The sequence below is a fragment of the Cervus elaphus genome, chromosome 29 (genome assembly GCF_910594005.1).
Source record: "Cervus elaphus chromosome 29, mCerEla1.1, whole genome shotgun sequence".
In the NCBI taxonomy this organism is placed as follows: Eukaryota; Metazoa; Chordata; class Mammalia; order Artiodactyla; family Cervidae; genus Cervus; species Cervus elaphus.
In genome coordinates, this window is record NC_057843.1 from 9,315,497 (window position 1) to 9,333,606 (window position 18,110).

Consider the following 18,110-nt stretch of genomic DNA (forward strand, 5'->3'; position numbering starts at 1 on the left):
GTGAACCAATGATGTGCTGTGCTTAGGCACTCAGCCGTGTCCGACTTTGCGACCCCATGGGCTGTATCCCACCAGGCTCCTCTGTTCATGGGGATTCTCCAGGCAAGAATACTGGAGTGGGTTGTCATGCCCTCCTGCAGGGGATCTTTCCAAACCAGGGATCGAACCCAGGTCTCCCACATTGTAGGCAGATTCTTTACTGTCTGAGCCCCCAGGGAAGCCCACGAACCAATGATACGTGGTACATGTTGCATTTAGTATCTACTTTCATTGCTTACATGTCACAGTTTACATTGAGGTATTTAGAAAGAGATTTCAAACTATGTTTACATTTTCCCTAAAGTCATAAAGTGGGTTCAAATGCACTCTTATTGCATCAGTTAGGTGACTTTTGAAAAGCCCCTAATGATGGGGGCTGGTTGGCAGGCAGACCAGCCCCCTGGTTAGAGGTTTGGAACTTTCAACCCCAACCTCGGACTTTTAGGGAAGGGAGAGGGGCTGGGGGTTGAGTTAATCACCAGTAGCCAATGATTTAACCAGTCATGCCTGTGTAAGGTCATGCCTGTGTCAGGAAGCCACCATGAAAACCCTAACTGAAGGGGTTCAGACAGTTTCTGGGTTGTGAGCATATGGAGGTGCTGGGAGGGCGTGGCGGCTCTTCACCCCTCTCCAGCGCTGGCTCAGCATCTCTCCCATTTGGCTGTTCCTGAGCCGTACCTTTTCATAAGTAGGTAATCATAAGTAAAGCACTGAACTCTGTGAGCAATTCTAGCAAATTATCAAACCTGAGGAGGGGGTCATGGGAATCTGATTTGTAGCCAGTCAGTTCGAAGTAGAGGTGACAAGAGGTGAACTTGAAAAAAATAGTCAGAACCCAGAAGTTGAGAGTTATGTTTTATTCGGCGGAGATTTTTAGTACTGCAAGCAGGAGGCAGCATCTCAAGTAATCTGAGGGAATTGCTCTGAGGAGGCAAGGGGGGAGCCAGGATATAATAGTTTTGTAACAAAGGGCAGGTAGCCTGAACATCAAAATGTGGTTGCTAATTAAAGATAACCAGGTATCTCAAATTAAGGAATTTGTCACTTTTCTATATATGGGAAGATGCAAGAGTCTGGGCTCACCGTAATCATTCATTTCATATGCATCTCACCTACCTGGAGCCAGTTTCCTGTGTTTTCTTATCCCAGATTTCCTCAGGGCTCACTGTAGGGAGTGGCTGCAGCCTAATGGCTACTAGATGACAGATATTCTTTTCCTTCCTGAGTTACCTCAAGGCTCACCAGCTTACCTTAGTAGGCTGTGGTTACAATTACTAATAACTGTGATATCTTTTGTTCACTGATATGGCAGGGAATATTCCATTTCTCACAACCTAGACTTGCAACTGGCATCTGAAGTGGGGGTGGTCTTGTGGGGTTGAGTCTTGCACCTGTGGAGTCTGCACTGACTCCAAGTACTATCTGAATTGAGATAAACTGCATAGAATTTGTCCTCCATGCCTGGCTTCTTTTTCTGTGGAAAAACTTTAGCCAAAGAATAAGTTTAATCAGTGAAGTGAGAACTTGCAGAAACAAAGGAAAATAGTCAAAAGAGATAAAATAATAATAATAATGTAGTGATTAAGCATAGTCAAGGACCTCCAGTTCCTCCTCAAGGACTATGGATAATGTGCTGAACCATCTCCTGTGAGTTGTTGTATTGAAATTGAAACCCTGTATAATGGGCTCCAGTTTCATCCATCTCATTAGAACTGATTCAAATGAATTCTTTTTAATGGCTGAGTAATATACAGAGTGAAGTAAGTCAGAAAGATAAAGACCAATACAGTATACTAACGCATATATATGGAACTTAGAAAGATGGTAACGATAACCCTATATGTAAAACAGAAAAAGAGACACAGATGTACAGAACAGACTTTTGGACTCTGTGGGAGAAGGCGAGGGTGGGATGTTGCGAGAGAACAGCATCGAAACATGTATATTATCAAGGGTGAAACAGATCACCAGCCCAGGTTGGATGCATGAGACAAGTGCTCGGGCCTGGTGCACTGGGAAGACCCAGAGGGATCGGGTGGAGAGGGAGGTGGGGGGGGGGGATCGGGATGGGGAATACATGTAACTCCATGGCTGATTCATGACAATGACAAAACCCACTGCAATGTTGCGAAGTAATTAGCCTCCAACTAATAAAAATAAATGGAAAAAAAAAAAAAAGAAATTGAAACCCCCACTGCGGGGAGAAGTTAACTACTGATGACCAGACGGTAGCCATGACAGATGTGGGCACAGTTCTGAGAACTGGCCTTAGGGAAATGGGAGCAAACTGACCCTAGGACTAAAGAGTAACTGCGTAAAAACAATCAAGATAATGCTGGTCAGACCTCTGATGGCCAATTTTAAGATGACTACCAGAGCTGACTGTGCTGTTTCTGCCTGTAGCCCCCTCCTTCTGACTACAAAAGCTCTTGCCCCCATGGTCTTGTGTGCCTGTGTAGGGTGGTGGTGGGGGGGGCGGGGTAGGTCAGCCTTTAGACAGATGTCTGCCCTCTCCCCAGGTTGCCAGCCTCCAAAATAAAGCAAACTTTCCTTTCTACCTGCCTGGCCCCTCTATTGGCTTTTGAGCAGCGAGCAGCCAGGCCTGGGTTTGGTTACCATAGCAGGCATTGAGATCTGCTTCCAGAGAATATGAAAACTCATCCAAAGACCCAGAGCCCTTTAATGCTCAAGCAGACACTAGAATACATGCCTCCTCAAGAGACTCACAGTCGTGGGTGGGACAGTGGATGCAGATAAGTGTGCTTGATATGGTGTCCCCCTAGTCCCTGCTGCAGAGAGAAGGCAGACAGGTAGGGAGTGGGCTGTGCGGATGCCCCTGAGCCTGGCTGCCCTGCATCCCCTGCTTTCTCCCTGACCCCAGGCTTACTGTGACGTCACCCAGGACCAGCCCTGCCATGCATTTGTGATGGCCGCCACTGAAGTAGCCACGGCTGGCATTTTGTCAGCTTTGGCTCGGGGCCCAGGTTGGGAAATTCTGGACTGGAATGAAAAGAAAATGCTCCAGCTTCTAATTCCACTGCTCATGGCACTCAAGGGACGTGCCCAGGAAGCTTCAGGTCTGTGCCAAGCTGAGCCAGAGCAGAGGGTGGGCGGATGCCTGCACCCTCTTACCTGGCTCTTGTAGAGCTGATTTAGGGGCCAGAGGGGGTGCAGAGTTGGAGCAAGTGGCTCAGGAAATGAGGAGATTTCAGTGGATGAATCAAAGTAGATAGATTGGCCTCAGTGAATACGCCAGTTAAAATGATCCTGCAGGGTCTGGACCCAGAGTTCTGGAAGAATAGAGCCATTAAGAAGCCATGTCAAAGGGTGGGGGTGGTGTTGAGGGTGGAGAAGTTTCACATGGCTGGTTGACTCCAGCCTGTTCCAGTAGAGGTCAAGTGGCTCAAAAGAAGCAGCCCCCTGTCTTCCTCTTCTCCTTCCCGGGCCATGGGCTTTTGTCATTTGAGCTGTGGCTAGTGTGGGACTCCATAGGCTTTTTCTTTTCCACTTTGTTTACAATCTTTTGCACTGTGAGGAACTCCAGAATAAGCCATGTCTGTTATTCCTCAGTGTCTTCTTTCACTCTGATAAAACTATAATGCCATAGTCTGAAGATCCTCAAAGTTTGCTGCATGAGTTTCAGTTCTTCTCATTTCAGCATAATGATTTTTTTTCCTTTAAAAGTTTTAGTTTGGTTAATGTCAGCGTACATCAGGGATAGGTGTGTATGTGCAGAGTGAGCGTGTGTGTGTGAATGTATTTACAAGCTGTCTTTCCCCCAACTCATTTTAAAGTTATTTGACAACGCCAACAAAGCAACAGGAATATCACATCTTAAAACTTAAACCATAAACCCAATGTTATTTGGAACTGCTGTGTTTTATTGAAAATATCTAAATATATTAAGAAGAGGCTGAGTCATCTGGCAAAACGGTGGTGTAGCTGTGATAAATGAGTGTCTGTATAAGGGAACTGGAATATAGAGCGTTCATCCAGGGCTTGAAAACAATTAGGGATGGGTTTCAGGCTGAAGTATCACGGAAGATGTACAGCCAGTGGAAATCCTTGATGGCAGTCTCTGAGGATTGCATGCTTGTAAGGCAGTAGAGAACCAGTGAGCTCCCATGGAGTCTAGCCTAAGGAAGATACACAAGGTGTATGTTAGAACAGACAGTCTGCATCTTTTGGCATAAAGGGATGTGTCCTGAGAAGCAACTCTGAAGGCCAATGTCACTGCTTTCAGTGATTCTAGAACTGGAACGCCTGGCCCAGCCCTCACCAGCTGTGAGGTACTAGTACAGTGGTGCAGGTTTGATTCCCGGTCAGGGAGCTAAAATCCCGCATGCCTCGTAACCAAAAAACCGAAATATTAAATGGAAGCAATCTTGTAATAAATTCAATAAAAACTTTAAAAAGGTTCATGTCAGAAACCTCTTTTAAAAAATGAGGAAAAAAAAAAAAGAACAAAACAACTGACTTGAAGGGAAGTGTGATATTCTGACAGTGGAGGGGGAATTTAAAAAAAATAAAGTGCCAGTTTCTGGAAAGTGACATCTCCTAAAATGAATATCTACTAATTCATTGTTATAAACTCAGTGTACTCAGCAAACTATATTCATTTAGTTTTGAACATTTTGTCAGCCTTCAACATGAAGTGAATGATGATCATTTGTTCAAGTGCTTCTAGTTGTAGAGTTCTCATTAGTCTTTGACCAAAATATTAAATTAATTCAACCATTGCAACCACTGACCTGATATGTTCTTAAACATAGTGGCAACAAACCCAGAAGATTTCATAGGTAAAATCTGGATGAACGATTCAAGCACTGAACTCTGATTTAGTTTAAATCTCTTAAGAACAAACATTTGTCTCAAATGCTCTATCTGAGGCAGCCAGAGTATCTAGAAGGCTGCCTACTACTGACTATCAACTTTAAGAAGCAAAACTGAAATAAGCATGGGCATCTGCAAGAGCTGTGCTGAGATACTCCCACATATTCATGCTAAATGCCCTTCAGAGCACAAGGGGAGTGTGTATCCGAATGTGTGTGTTCACCTGAGAATTTGAGAAGTTCTCAGGAGGTGGAGGAGATGGTGGGGAGGAAAAAAAAGGAGACCAAGAGCAGAGGTGAGAGAAAGGGACTCTTCACTCTCTGACTATTTTTATTTTTTGCAGTTTAAAAAAAATTATTGGAGTATAATTGATTTACAATGTGTTAGTTTCAGAAAGTGAATAAGAACTAAAGAGCCTCTTGATGAAAGTGAAAGAGGAGAGTGAAAAAGTCGGCTTAAAGCTCAACATTCAGAAAACTAAGATCATGGCATCTGGTCCCATCACTTCATGGCAAATAGATGGGGAAACAGTGGAAACAGTGGCTGACTTTATTTTGGGGGGCTCCAAAATCACTGCAGGTGGTGATGGCAGCCATGAAATTGAAAGACGCTTACTCCTTGGAAGGAAAGTTATGACCAACCTAGACAGCATATTAAAAAGCAGAGACATTGCTTTATCAACAAAGGTCCGTCTAGTCAAGGCTATGGTTTTTCCAGTAGTCATGTATGGATATGAGAGTTGGACTATAAAGAAAGCTGAGCACCAAAGAATTGATGCTTTTGAACTGCGGTGTTGGAGGAGACTCTTGAGAGTCCCTTGGACTGCAAGGAGATCCAACCAGTCCATCCTAGAGGAGATCAGTCCTGGGTGTTCACTGGAAGGACTGATGTTGAAGCTGAAAAGTCAATATTTTGGCTACCTGATGTGAAGAGCTGACTCATTTGAAAAGACCCTGATGCTGGGAGGGATTGGGGGCAGGAGGAAAAGGGGACAACAGAGGATGAGATGGCTGGATGGCATCAGTGACTCATTGGACATGAGTTTGGGTAAACTCCGGAAGTTGATGATGGACAGGGAGGCCTGGCGTGCTGTGGCTCATGGGGTCACAAGGAGTTGGACACGACTGAGCAACTGGACTGAACTGAATTGAGTTTCAGGTGTACAGAAAAGTGAATCAGTTACACATATACAAACATCCACTTAGGAAAAAAAAAAGATTCCATTGGGACAATTTCTGAGAAAGTTTCCCTGGTGGCTCAGATGGTAAAGGGCCTGCCTGCAGTGCAGGAGACCTGGGTTCAATCCCTGGGTCGGGAAGATCCCCTGAAGAAGGAAATGTCTACCCACTCCAGTATTCTTGCCTGGAGAATCCCATGGACAGAAGAGCCTGGCGGGCTACAGTCCATGGGGTCACAAAGAGTCGGACACAACTGAGCGACTAACACTATTCCCATATAGGTCATTACCAAGTATTGAGCAGAGTCCCCTGTGCCATACAGTAGGTTCTCACCAGCCATCTATTTTCTATATAGTAGTGTGGATATGTCAATCCCAGGCTCTCAATTTATGCCCCTCTCCTCCTATCCCTGGTAACCGTGAGTTTGCTTTCTACATCTGTGATTCTGTTCCTGTTTTTTCTGTGTGTGAATAAGTTCATTTTTACCCATTTTTAAAGATTTTACATATAAGCGATACTATATGGCATTTGTCGTTCTGTGTCTGACGTACCTCACTCAGTACGCCAATCTCTAGGTCCATCCATGTTGCTGCAAATGGCATTAGTTTATTCTTTTTTTGTGGCTGAGTAATAGTTCATGTCTGGATTCCAAAATTTGGAGGCAATATGAAAATTAGGGGCAAGAGATAAGAAATATTTATCCTGAATCAACCACAGATGACTCCTGGGTATTGATGAGAAGGGTTAGAGCAAACGATACAGCTGAATTGGCTGAGGAGGGACTCCAGAGATTACTGATGTTCTTGTGCCATGTAAAGGCAATCATGGCAGATGGACATGGACAGAGTCCCTAGAGAAAAGCTCCTTGATGCTGGGAAGGACTGAAGGAAAGAGGAGAAGTGGATGACAGAGGATGAGATGGTTGGGTGGCATCACCGACTCAATGGACATGAGTTTGAGTAAGCTCTGGGAGTTGGTGATGGACGGGGAGGCCTGGCGTGCTGCAGTCCATGGGGTCACAAAGAGTCAGACACGATTGAGTGACTCAACTGAACTGAATAACTTTTTAGCAAAAGGAATGAATTTCTAAGCACAAAAGGGAAAAATCATAAAGGAACAGTTTTGATTCAGCAACAAATTTTAATTTCCTGAACGTCAAAGACAAAAGAAATGACAAATTGGGTAGAGTCCTTATAGTATTTTTTCAGCTAAAGAATTACCAGCTTTAATGTCTAAATAACTTTTTACAAAACAGTATGTACATATCATACCTAAGCTCCTTCCACTTACCTGCCCCCCAACCACCAGTCCACCTGCACCCAGGAAGGGTGCTCTAGCCCAGCTGCTCTCTGGAGAGGTGTTTCCTGCATGGACGGCAATCAGTTCAGTTCAGTGCTAAGCTTCAGTCGTGTCTGACTGTTTGCAACCCCATGGAGTAGCCTGCCAGGCTCCTCTGTCCATGGGATTCTCCAGGCGAGAATACTGGAGTGGGTAGCCATTTCCTACTCCAGGAGATCTTCCCGACCCAGGGATTGGACCTATGTCTCTTGCATCTCCTGCACTGGCAGGCAGATTCTTTACCTCTAGCACCACCTGGAAAGCATCTATGGGTAGCAATGCAGACTGGCAAACTTCTCTCTTCCCTTGTGCGGCAAACATATGTTCTCCAGTGAATTCTGAATCCCAACCTGGGGGAGGAACTCCCCTGCCAAGTGTGGTCCTTCTTTTCTTCCCTAACCCTGGGGTATTCTTGGAGTCCTCTAGACCCTTTGTATTAAATAGTTACTCCCTTGTTATCCTTTATAACTTTTTTTGTAAGATTTTTTTAATGTGGAACATTTAAAAAATCTTTATTGAATTTGTTACAATGTTGTTTCTGTTTCATGTTTTGATTTTTTGGCCGAGATATATGGGACCTTAGCTTCCCGATCAGGGGTCAAACCTGCACCTTCCTGCACTGGAAAGTGAAGTCTTAACCAGTGGACTGCCAGGGAAGTCCCTCGTTTATAATTCCTTATTTTTAATTAATTAATTTATTTTAATTGGAGGCTATTACTTTACAATATTGTGGTGGTTTTTGCCATACATTGACATCAGTCATGGGTGTGCGTGTGTCCCCCATCCTGAACCCTCCTCCCCACTCCCTCTCCATCCCTCTGGGTTGTCCCAGTGCACCAGCTTTGAGTGCCCTATTTCATGCATTGAACTTGGACTGGTCATCTATTTCACATATGATAATACACATGTTTCAATGCTATTCTCTCAAATCATCCTGCCCTCACCTTCTCCCACAGAATCCAAAAGTCTGTTCTTTACGTCTGTGTCTCTTTTGCTGTCTCGCATATAGGGTAGTTGTTACCATCTTTCTAAATTCCATATATATGCATTAATATGCTATATTGGTGTTTTTCTTTCTAACTTACTTCACTCTGTATAATAGGCTCCAGTTTCATCCACCTCATCAGAGCTGACTCAAATGTATTCTTTTTAATGGCTGGGTAATATCCCATTGTGTATATGTACCACAACTTCCTTATCCATTCATTTGCCGACGGGCATCTAGGTTGCTTCCATGTCCTGGCTATTGTAAACAGTGCTGCAACAAACACTGGGGTACACGTGTCTCTTTCAATTCTGGTTTCCTTGGTGTGTATGCCCAGCAGTGGGATTGCTGGGTCATACGGCAAGTCTATTTCCAGTTTTTTAAGGAATCTCCACACTGTTCTCCATAGTGGCTGTACTAGTTTGCATTCCCACCAACAGTGTAAGAGGGTTCCCTTTTCTCCGCACCCTCCCCAGCATTTATTGTTTGTAGACTTTTTGATGGCAGCCATTCTGACTGGCATGAAATAGTACCTCACTGTGGTTTTGATTTGCATGTCTCTGAGAATGAGTGATGTAATTCTTGATCACAAGCTTTTCCTGTTCCAGCCCTGCACAGTGTCTGTCTCCTGAATGGACCCTGCACGTCTTTGCACTTCTCTGCTGCCCTCCCAACGACTTTACAGCTGCTGCTGCATCACCGCCCTGACCTTCCCAGATCTCACAGTTCCTCTTGAATGTGAGGGACAAAGAGTAACGAGGGTGTGTTTGACTGGAGTTGTCTGAGGTCTGTCCCCTCTGCACCAGCCCACTTCGCTCAGTTCTATCATAGCAGTCTCCGCTGGGAACATGCGATAAGGATTTCTCAGTGCTTCTCCTGGACCAAGCACTCTTTCTTTTCCCTTTCAGATGAAGTTCACTGTGGCTACAGACCCAAATTTTCAAACTCAACCGTGATACAAGCTCACGAACTGTTGAACGTCCAGGATGGCGAGTTCCCATGGCAAGTGAGTATCCAGGTCTCGCGGAAACACCTCTGTGGAGGCTCAATCATACATCCGTGGTGGGTTCTGACGGCTGCACATTGCTTCCCAAGAACCCTGTAAGTTTCTGAGGCGTTGTCTTACTTTATGTCAGGTTTCCTCCATGTATTGTCTGGGCTGGGTAGCTTACTGGGTTACTACACGGCTCTTGTGAAACCATGGGCTCTACCCCACGTGTGTTCCCACTGGATTTGTACTGAAAGGTATCTGCTCTATACATATTCTCTCAAGTTAACCATAGCCCAACGTTGGCTGCTAGTTGTGACTATGCACCCAGTATTGGGAAATCAGTACAAAGCTTCCCTTCCCCGGCCTGCCCTCACGCTGGAGACCATGCACTGTATTCACTCACTGTTCACATACAGGCAACCACATGCTGTTTTAAGTGATGACAATATAGTGGTCCGCAAGACAGTCACGTCTCCAGTTGTCGAGGAGTTCACAGTCTAGTTTCTTGGGTGGATTCACCCCACTGTCTTCCATGGGAAAGTCTCCTTGAGCTGACTGTTCACTAGCTCAGAGTTTTGCCTGAGTTTAGACCCCTGACTTCTGCCACTCTGATCTCTAGCCACTCTTCGGCCACTGTACACCCAATGCTTTGGACTTCCCAGTATTCAACTGTAAACTCTACTGTTTACAAAGTGTTAAAGTGTTAGTCACTCAGTTGTGTTTGACTCTTTTCGACCCCATGGACTGTAGCCCACAAGGCTCCTCCATCCACGGAATTCTCCAGGCAAGAATACTGGAGTGGATAGACATTTCCTTCTCCAGGGGAATCTTCCTGACCCAGTGGGATGGAACCTGGGTCTCCTGCATTGCAGGCAGATTCTTTACCAGGGAAGCCGGTAAAGAGCCACCAGGGAAGGCCGACTGTTTATAAATGTGTCTGCAAGTGAGAAATGCAATGTGACTATTATTATATTGTAGTTTGTAGTTATTATATTCATTCTTTAGGTTAGAAATGACCTTGGAAAATATCACTGTGGTCATGGGATCCAGAATACTTGAGGACTCCCTCCTGGAGAGAAAGCAAGTGCAGAAGATAATTATTCACAAAGATTATGAACCACCTCACCTGGACAGCGACCTCTCCCTCTTGCTGCTTGCCACACCAGTACAATTCAATAGCTTCAAAATGCCCATCTGCCTGCAGAAGAAGAAGAAGACCTGGAACCGGTGTTGGGTGACAGAGTGGGTGACAGCTCCTTTGTATGGTATGTACCTTCCCTTCCAAACCCAGAAAAAGCTCACATTTAGGCATAATGCCTAAATGTCTAGCCCCGGGCTAAACGACATGATGCTTTGGAAGACTCAGGTCTGAATTTTGGCCTCATCACTCTCGCTTTGTGATTCCAACCACCTAACTCCCCCAGATTATTTTCTTTCATGTTTTCTCATCTGTAGAATGATACTTCAGCCTTCAAATAAGCTGTGTGGATTAAATTAAGTGAGATTAAACATGTAAGGTCCTTACCATCAATAGAAGCCTGGAACATAGACAAACCTAAATACATGGTAGTGATGGTAATTTCTTTTGGAGCCCAGAAGCACTGTAGAAAGAAAGTTTGGATTCTTCCCTCCTAGGTTGTTTTACAATCACATCTCCCCAAATGTTTATCATCAGATGAAGCTCATGTAGACTTCCCTGGTGGCTCAAATGGTAAAGAATCCACCTGCCAATGCAGGGGACAAAGGAGATGTGGGTTTGATCCCTGGGTCGGGAAGATCCCCTGGAGGAGGGAATGGAAACCCACTCCAGTATTCTTGCCTGAAGAATCCCATGAACAGAGGAGCCTGGTGGGCTCCATGCAGTTGCAAAGAGTTGGACATGACTGAGCGACAATATTTTCACTAGACCACCATCCTGAGATGACTCTGAGACAATGATTCCCCAACCAAGCACAGTCATCCATCACATCCAGGCCAACCAGGCAGGGATGTAGGAAAGGAATGAGTGGGATCCTCTTGGATCCAGGTTGTTTCTTTCCTTCGAGATGGCACCATTAGGCGTGCCATCCTCCTGGCTTCTCCACTGGCCTGGCAGAGATGGATACAGAAGTTAGGCTGTTATGAACCTCCGTACAAGGCAAAGCCTGGCTATGAAGAGAGATGGTGGGGTCACTGAGAAAGCTCATTCCATACTCACCGGGCAGAGGCTGGGGTGAGGGTTTGGTAGGCTGCTTCCAGAGGGAGTGAGCTTCCCAACGGGAAACAGAGAAATAAGCAGAGATGGAGAAACCACTCCTGGGAGATGCTGGAGAGGAGATTGAGTGGGCATTGCATTAGGTCACTCTAAGTCTGTGATGGCCCGAGTGTCTACATCCTTTCCAGGGCCTCCACCCTCATCACTTGTGGGCCCATCCCTCTCTGCGGTTGAGCAGGGCTCATCCTCACTCTAGCTTCCTCACTTTGCTAGACCGAAAGGGCAACTTCAACCCGTACCTGCAGAAGCTGAGAGTGGTGCAGATTTCCTGGAGAGAATGCAGCCAGAGGGTAGACCAGCTCTCCAGGAACATGCTTTGTGCCTGGCAAGAACTGGGCACCAAAGGCAACTGCCAGGTACTCAGCCCCCATCTCAGCTCCAACATCCACAGGCCCCACCACATTCTGGGTTCCCAGGAGGGAGTCTAGGAGGGAAGCCCTAGCCCAGGTGTCCCCAACCTCTGGGCCATGGACAGAAGGTGAGCTGTGGGTGAGTGAGCCAAGCTCCATCTGTATTTACAGCTGTTCCCCATCGCTCTTATTACTACCTGAGTGCCACCTCCTATCAGATCAGTGGCAGCACGATCAATGTAATGTGCTTGAATCATCACCAAACCGCCCCTTAACTGGGTCCAGGGGAAAACTGTCTTCCACGAAACCGGTCCCTGGTGCCAAAAGGTTGGATACCACGTCCCTGGCCCATGCCACCAGGACCCTCTCACTCTGCACTCTAGTTAGAGGTGCTGTTCGTTGCTCTAGACTGTTCCTTCTCTCTTTTCTCATTCTCAGGGAGACAGTGGGGCACCTATGGTCTGTACTGTCCACAGAAGCCAAAGGCTCTTCCAAGTGGGTGTGTTCAGTTGGGGCATACGATCTGGCTTCAGGGGGAGGCCTGGGATGTTTGTGTCTGTGGCTCAATTTCTTCCATGGATCCAGGAAGAGACAGAAAAGGAGGGGAAAGCCTACACCATCTCAGGAACTCAGAGAAGCAGCTCCCCGCATCACATTCTGTGGTACCCCTTATGGTTCAGCTTGGGGGTCTCAAGTACAGCTTACCAGCATGTTTACTGGTGATAAATCAGGTCACTAAGCTTCAGATCCATACTATCTTCTTCTCGTCCTTTCTCCCCACCCATCCTTACACAAGTACCTATGAAGCATTCCAGGGTTTCTCTTTCAGATCCTGGAAGAGGGACATGGACTCTGTGATCCCAAATCTCACAGGAGCTATTGCTCGTGCTGCTTGGTAGTGGGATAAGATCAGTGAATCCCATGGACACCAGCACATGGCCTTACTTCTGTTCTGTTATAACCAATTGATCAGAAGTTGTGCGAAGTGGAAAGCCGTGTGATGAATAACTAGTCATTTAGTGAGTTATGGGTGGTTAGGTGGCAGAAGCTTTGTGGGCAAGGCAGACACATCCACATACAGATTAACGTCTATTTCTATGATGAAAAATTATTGCCTACTCCAAAAGGGAAGAAGTCAAGTATGATTGACCTTCCACAAGATGGGTTATCTGTCTGACCATCCTCAGCCTATGTGGACGATGGCCACAACAGGGAACCCTGAGGGCGCTCATCCTCTGTATGGAGTTGTACTTTCAGTGCCTAATTTAACACCGTGTCCTCATGACTCAATTAAGGGATGGAGTTAGAGGATCAGTGAGCAGGTCACACTTAAATTCATCATGACATTCCTACCCAAGATTTTGTATTCCTTCTTTTATATTTTACAAAGAATTCCGTTTAATGTAGGCCATCTCTTATCCAGGGTTTTAGTCTGTCAACTAAACAAACAGAGCTACTTCTATCTGCGCCAGGTTACTCATGAGAATGCAGATTTTCTCTAAAGTGCTCTCAGACTGATACATTTGGTCCAATCATATTTTACTTTATCCTCTACCTAATTCTTTTAGAGGGCTTTCTTGATGGCTCAGTGGTAAAGAATCAACCTGCTAATGCAAGAGACATGGGTTTGATTCCTGGGCAGGAAGATCCCCTGGGTAAGGAAATGGCAACCCATTCCAGTATTCTTGTCTGGAAAATCCCAAGGACAGAGGAGCCTGATGGACAGTCTGGGGTCACAAAAGAGTCGGACATGACTGAGCATCTAAACAACTCCTTTAGAATCTCTTCTCACACATAATCCTCAAGTGTCTATAAATATACATCAGCAGAATGTTGTAGGTCTGTTATTGTGGATAATATCTTCTCCTGGGTCAGATTTAACTGATCCCACATGAAAGGTATTGGGATGACTTTACTTATGGTTCTGACTGCCCTAGGAGGTGGTAGGGGTGGGTCATGGGGAGAATCCAGTATAGTGTACTATGTGTAGTTAGTTGCTCAGTTGGGTCCAATTTTCTGCAGCCCCAAGGACTGTAGCCCGCCAGGCTCCTCTGTCTATGGAATTTTCCAGGCAAGAATACTGGAGTGGGTTGCCGTTTGCTACTCCAGGGAATCTTCCTGACCCAGGGATCGAACCCGTGTCTCCTGCATTGGCAGGCGTATTCTTTACCACCAGCGCCACCTGGGAAGTCCCCAGCATCTTCTAGGAAAGTAATTGCAGTTAAGTCATTACAAAGTCTTCATGGAGAGGAGACTAGCCTCCCAAGAATGGGGTAGAAGGGCTGCTTCTAACAGGAAGGGAAGTTCAGTGGGATTTTGAGTTGTTGGTTTTTTTTTATTCTTTTTTGGTTGCACCACACAGTATGCAGGATCTTAGCTCCCCAACCAGGGATTGGGTCTGTACCCTCTGCATTGGCATCAAGGAGTCTTTACCACTGGATAGTCAGGGAATTCCCAGATTTGAGGTTTTAAAGTACACTAACTCATTTTAATCGATCCAAACATTCCACTGTGATTTTATTGGTCACCTTCTTCCCCAATTAATCACCTTTCATGTATGGATCTAATGAAGTTGTGAATTCAAGTTATGTTGTCATTCTGCCACCTGCAGGACCAACCCTGGGTCTAATTTTTGATGCAATAGATAAAGAGATCCCTTTAGCGCAGTTGTAGAAACTTCTCTGCCTGTTGGATAATGCCTTTGAGTTGAAAATGTAAAACCCCAATATTGTTGTTGTTGCTTTTCCTGTAAGCTTTCCACTGTATTTGGTAATAGTAGCTCTTGTACTTATCTTTTCCACCAGAAAATTCTATTGCAAATGTCACTTGTTCTCCTCTAACAGGATTCTAAGAATGACAGGTAATAATTTGAGAAACTGTTCTGACATTGCATACCCTGGTCTCCCAGAATCCCATTTTTCACCAGCAAAGAGGTCATTATTCCCTTCAAATCAAATTAGGCCTGACAAGAAATCTTAGATTCCCATCTTTGCAGTTGTATATCCTGAAACCACTTTCAATACCAAATAACTATATCTGTCAGGATTCTCTTAGGAAAATAGAAAATAACCTAAGTATCTCAAGCTGAAAGGGATTTAGTACATAGGGATGGATGCTTATGGAACCATTAAAAGGGCTTGAGTGCAAAGACCAAGAAAAACAGTTGCTTGCTTTGTGAAGCTCAGTAGGCCTCAAGAATGATAACTCACTGCTAATCATCTTATGATTCTCTTCAGCATTAAAGTAACAATTTGTGGAAGGACACCCAAACTTAATGGCAAAACTTCCCGACTGTCTTCTGCTGAAATCTTCATGCCTGTGTACAGCTGCTAAGGAAAACAGTGTTTCTCCTGGCCTCCTGCCTTCTAAAACTCACCTGAGGATCTAAATCTGAAGCCTGTTGGGACTCTGAGCGATGTGACCAGCTTTCAGCATCTAAAATTCTTGGGAAAGTTTAGAAAGGCAGAGATTGAACTGAGCATCAAGATACAATAGCTGGCATACTGATAAACTAAATGTGGAAAGTGGAAGAACAATTCCCTTCAGTGGTTGCTATGAGGATTAAATGAGCTAACACCTGCAAAGTCCTAAGCACAGTATATATATATAACACACACGTAAGTGCTTGACATTTTAAGTTTTTGGTTGCTGAATCATCCAGTTCAAAAGACATCCATCCTGAATACACATATTGTCAGCTGGATGGCTCAGCCATCACCCAAACAACCAGATCAGGAATCAGGCTTGTGAAGGTCACCATCTATGAAGGTCCCTTTTCCAGAAAGCCCTGGGTAACCTACATAACTGCCTGAGTGACCTGCTTCTCTCTTTCTGCACCCCAATTCCTGGTCTTATGCTTTAAATTAGTCAATAAAGAATGAATCTGCTAGACCCTAAACACCCTACCCTCAATGCTAATGAAAGCAAGATCCCCAGGTCTGTTATATCTTTCTCTTTCTCCCTGCAACCTGGCTATGTGACCCCTCAGGTGTGCTGTGTATACTCCAGGACTTGGAGTAATAACTCTTATTCCTCAAAGTTCCCTGCTGGGGTTTCCTGGTGGCTCATTGGTAAAGAATCCGCCTGCCAATGCAGGAGACATGGGTTTGATTCCTGGTCCAGAAAGATCCCACATGCCTCAGAGCAACTAAGCCCATGCATCACAACTACTGAGCCTGTGCTCTAGAGCCCGGGAACCACAACGATGAGCCCATGTGCCTAGAGCCCGTGCGTCACAATGAGAGAAGCCATCACAATGAGAAGCCCTTGCATCTCAACCAGAGAGTAAACCCCCTCCTGCTGCAACTAGAGAAAAGCCCACGAAGCAATGAAGACCCAGCACAGCCATAAATAAATATATATTTTTTAAAGTTCTCTAGTGGTTTTTGCTGAAGCATATCCTGCCATCCTAACGAGAACCACAAAGGCTGATCCAGCCACTCATTGGAGGAGATGTCCATGGGGGCTGGCTGCAAGTAATACGGTCTGGATGAGTGCCACCCATATTCCTAGCTGATGGCGTGGTTATCAATAGGCTGAGACCAACACCAAGCCATGAAAAGCCTTCCTGGGCAGTTGGCTATCTTTATCCGCCCTGAAATAAGGATGGCTCACAGCTTTCAGTTCTGTTCTCTGGGAGGGAACACTGGGATGATACTGCAGTTATTTTCCATCTGTCCCCATTTCACTACTACAAATCCACTGGCTGTCCTTCCCTGAGTCCCAGGAGGCTGATGCCTCCAGACTGGTCACCTGGGTGGGTGGGTGGGCAGTCGCTGAATGTCACATGGCTTGCCCTGGGCAGTGGGAGGCACTCACAGAGGCAGGAGGCAGGCAGGAGGCAGGCAGGAGGGGATTGGGGGACTTCCTCCCTATCCCTTTCCGTTGGGGCCACTTGCTTCCAGGGGCAGGGTCCCTCCTTGACCTGGTTCCTGCCGCAATCTCCCCTCCATACCTGCCCTCCTCACTAGACTCCAACAGCACGGCTTCCTGTTCTCGTCCCGTGGCTGACGGCTACAGCGGGTGTCTGAAATGCCCTCCTTCATCAGGACACTTGATGATGCCCGCAGCCTTCCATCCTGCCATGAAAGTAGCCTCACGTCAATTTTCTGAGTGGAATTTCCTTCTGGGACCTTCTTGAATTTCTCTGCTCAAGGTCATCTTCCTAAATACCTGGGCCTGAGGTTTTGGAGCCATCCCCTCGTTTCCCCCTCAGTGGGCTGGAAGGAAATTCAGAAAGTCACAGCAGGGTTCAGCAGATGGTCAGGCCGTGGATTCACACTGAACTCAAAGACTAGACCCACCGCCCTTCCTGGCCGACAGGAATTCATCCCCAGGAGCCCACAGGCTATCAGTAACAGCAGGTCCCTTAAGGAGAGGAGAGTCCCAGGTCCCGCCTCCCACCCCCGTCCAAAATGGAATGTGTGAACCCAGGTCGCGTCTCTGTGGCCTTGAGCTCAGAGACCCCGAGCAGCCTGTACCAAGAAAGAACTAGGGCACAGCTGAAATCCAGAAGGGAGAGGAAACAGGCGGAGATCCGCGGGGAACAATGTCTATTTCTTAATCCGTCTCCTGCCCCAAATAGCTGGGCTCTCCTCCCCCACTGGTGTTTACTGTGTCCCTCTCCCTGGCAGCAGGTGCCACCAGGCCTTAAACTGGGTCACAGAGGGCGGCGAGGAGCCGACGGGCCCTCAGGCCACATCCTCCCCTGACTTCACTCCCCAGGCTCCAGACTGGAGGGGCAGAGCCCAGACTCCAGGTGGCCCCTGCCCTCCAGGGCGTCCCGGCGGGGCCCCGGCTGCCCGGAACCACAACCAGCGAGGGGGGCATGCTCTGTCCATCCTGTGCGGGGGCAGAGGGGCCACACTGCCTTCCCACTGCAGCCGCAGTGAGTCCCCTGAGGGACCCCTCCTTCCCAGGGCAGCCAGAGGGCCCACACAAGGGCTCCCGACACCCTGGGGGCAGAGCTAGTGTAGAGGACAGAGTGTAAATGACAGAATCAGAAAACAAACAAATTAAACCTCAGATCTGAAACCCCAGGCCCCCGATCACAGCGAGGGAGATGCTTGCCCAGGATAACCCAGCAGCGGGGAAGTGGCCGAGCGCAGGCCCCAAGCACCACTGCTCACCCGCTCCGGCCTGC

At 46.5% G+C, this 18,110-nt stretch overlaps 1 long non-coding RNA gene across 1 annotated transcript; it reads right to left on the reverse strand.

The window, feature by feature from the left end:
• Positions 1–3,929: 3,929 nt before the first annotated feature.
• Positions 3,930–17,024, reverse strand: LOC122686040. The gene is made up of 3 exons (XR_006338612.1): positions 16,923–17,024; positions 10,491–10,562; positions 3,930–4,175 (listed from the first exon to the last, which is right to left on the reverse strand). It is a non-coding gene; the product is annotated as an uncharacterized LOC122686040 (long non-coding RNA).
• Between the last annotated feature and the right edge of the window lie 1,086 nt (positions 17,025–18,110).